This window comes from Ursus maritimus, assembly GCF_017311325.1.
Source record: "Ursus maritimus isolate PB19 chromosome X unlocalized genomic scaffold, ASM1731132v1 scaffold_X1, whole genome shotgun sequence".
Lineage (NCBI taxonomy): Eukaryota > Metazoa > Chordata > Mammalia > Carnivora > Ursidae > Ursus > Ursus maritimus.
This window is the reverse complement of record NW_024423319.1, coordinates 91,460,771-91,463,889: the sequence shown is the minus strand read 5'-3', so window position 1 is coordinate 91,463,889 and position 3,119 is coordinate 91,460,771.

The following is a 3,119-nucleotide window of genomic DNA, read 5'->3' as shown; positions in this document are numbered from 1 at the left end:
AGAAATGTTCTGCTTTGAGTAAGAATGTTCAGCGAGCCGATCTGAGAAGACCCCTGAGCAACGTCTTCATAGCTTCCGTTTGCAGGCACATCCCAGAAAGGGCCACAGGTCCCCTCCAGGAGGCTGCAGGAACGTCACAGGTAAAGAAAGCCTATAAGAACCTCAGGGATACCCAATAATATGCCCCATCCTGAGGAACAGAGAAGGAGAGGGATGAATCAAATAACATCAACAGATAATGGAGGCACGGCAGAAGAACAAGGAAACCTGGTGTGTGGCGACACAAATAAGGTGAAAAGAGAAGAAGGAAACTATCAGGCTATCAAAGACCAGCATAAATCAGAAATGGCAAAGCTCTGAAATGCTACGGCTAACCAACAGGAGGGTGTTCAAAATGCTTTCGAGACTTAGGGGCGAATTAGCAAATAAAGAAAAAACCACGTCGGAAACAAAGACTCTGGGTAACACGCGAGCGCACAGGCTCCAGGTGAAGGGTGGTGAGGGAAACAGAGGACGGAAGAAGAAAGTGGAACAAGCAGGAATCAAATCCTTCTGTGAAAAGCAAATTTCATGATCTCTAACCACTTGAATCTTGCCCCCAAAACACTTTGGTTTATTTTTCTACTTTATTTGTTGAAGTTTGATTAATCTTACCCGAAGAGGTTACAGATAATTAATTTTTTAAAAATCCAGTTTCAAATAGATATTCCTAAAACCAATTTTGCGTTCAGATTCTTCGCAATTCATTTGATAATTCAAAAGCATTAACAAAAACATTTTTAATCTGCTTTTCAAAGGGAACATCTGTGCATTACTGTGTGTGACAGTAGCTTTGTTACGGCAAGTGAAACATCTGGAGAGACTTGATTACTTGTTGACAGAAACTCCAATGCAAAACACAGGTGAACGGCAATGTATTCTCAGTGGGCTCAAATGAATAAAGCTCAGCCAATGGGGTTGACCTAAGCTAATAAACTGGAACATGGCAGTATTGGAGCCCTTGATTACCGAGCCATTCCTTATAGTGAGTCTGTATCTATGGCCGATGTTGGTTCTTACATAACTTGAAAGAACAAGAATTAAGACCTTTAGGCGTGTGGCTTTTACTCTGGAAGTTCGGGATGGCCCGTTCAATGTCCTTGTTAACACTCCGCCAGAAACTAAGAAAATCCAGGTCTGAACAATCCAGATTGTTTGAACCCATGGTGATATGATTTTTCAGTCTTTCTTTTTAATTTTTAATACCCTTTTTCAGTCCATTTGGTTACTAGGGTCAGTTCAGAGTCTTCTTTGCCAACGAACAGCCTTAGGACTGCAGAGGTAAGTAGATAAACAAGCGGCTTCTAAGACCCCAGAAGCTGATTTATTGAGCATTCTGACTTCATGACAGCTTCGTTGGGTAAATAATGTGGTGCACGCGCAGGTGCCTAACAGAGTGATAAGCTTGTGCTAAGAACTCAGTAAAAGTTGAATCTAGGTGTTGAAGATACTGCTGATCATAAAGGCCTTTCCACCTCGTTTCTTGATGGCAGAGAACCTCCCATTCCAGAGACTGAAAATGGCAGCTGCTCGCTTTCCAGCCTCTCTCGCAGCTAAGGCATGGACATGTGACCTGATTCTGGCCACTGAGAACTGAGGAAGGGGCTCCTGGGGAAGCCTTCCTTATAAGACATCCCTCATGGGTAGAAACAGCTCTCTTCTTCAGTTGGACAGTGTTGTGTTTCCATTCAATGCCTGGGACCGTGACAGCCACTTTGCAATCATGGGGAGTGGGGACAGGCTTAAGTACCTAGATAATACCCTGAGGAGGGCAGAGTGGAAAGATGGAGGGCATCCAGGTCCTTAGTGACACCGTGGAACCATCGAACCGACCCTGACACCACCCACCTCTAGATTTCTTTTTTTGTATATTAAATGAGAAGTATCCTGATAGTGAAGCAATTTTAGTTGGGTATTCGTTATATGCAGCCAAAAGCATTAGAGCCAATATATTGAGAGAACTCTCTCCTTTCCAATCTTTCAATAGAAGCTAACCGCAGTTTTCCTTTAATGTGCCCAATAAAACGTCCATCAATGAGTTGCCACTGGGGGGAGCGGGTCCCCCTGCCCCCCCAAGTCCATTTCAACATTCACCCACCACTTGTCCTCAAATCTTCTTCATCCACAAAATGGAGGTGGTTCCCATTCCTATTTCTCAACCCATTGAGTGTTTATGGTGACTGGTAACCTAATTGATTTGTAGTCCCCAAATTAAAGGCACTAGAAAAGATTTTTTTAAATGGTAGTTTTCCATAGGAGTTCTGCCCAGGCTGTGCTGTAATTTATGGATGTGCTAACAGGCTAAAGGACAAAGTGATCTGTAATTCACCAGCAGAGCCCTGAGAGGCTGCATAATGTACGTTCCTCCCCATCATCACACAAGTAATAACCATCAAACACACTGTGGGCAATGAGCGACTCCCTTGCTCCGGAGCTTGTACCCTGCCCTGGATCCCAGCCCGGTGCCCAACAGTCTTTGGTGATGACATCCCAGAGAGACCGGGAGCCCAAACATGAGGAGAGCAGATCAGCACAGCGCCTCACAGAATCCAGCCCAGATTGAAAAGTAATGAACAATTACAGGGCATCAAATTAATAATTAATGAAGACGTAAGCGATGAGCGTCAATACTGAACTGCTTGGTGAAATCTATTCCAGCAAGAGAAAGCAGCAGCAGTCTGGAGAGGGCAACCGCCTTTCTTACGAGCCATTGTTCTTTAACTTCTCTCCAGCTCTAGCTGAGGCCTTGGCCCAGATTCCCCAAACAGCTGACAGTTGCAGCTCGAGTGAAATCAATCTTACAATCCTCCTAGCCATTTTACTCCTAATTTCTCTCCTTTGTCCACCCCTTCTCTCTGTTCAGACTATGCGCTCAGAAACAGACTCCACGTAGCGTCTCCGACATCAGACTTGCCTTGTGCCAACCTCCTGTGCATCCCTCTGTCGGCTGGGTGTCTGCGCTGCTGAGGGGGGCATGGTCACTCCGAGGCAACTCATCACCCCTCAGAGCGCGGACTGCTGCTGAACCCACTTGTGTCAGGGGAACCTGCCAATTCCTCCGTCAGACCTGGGGCGGGGGG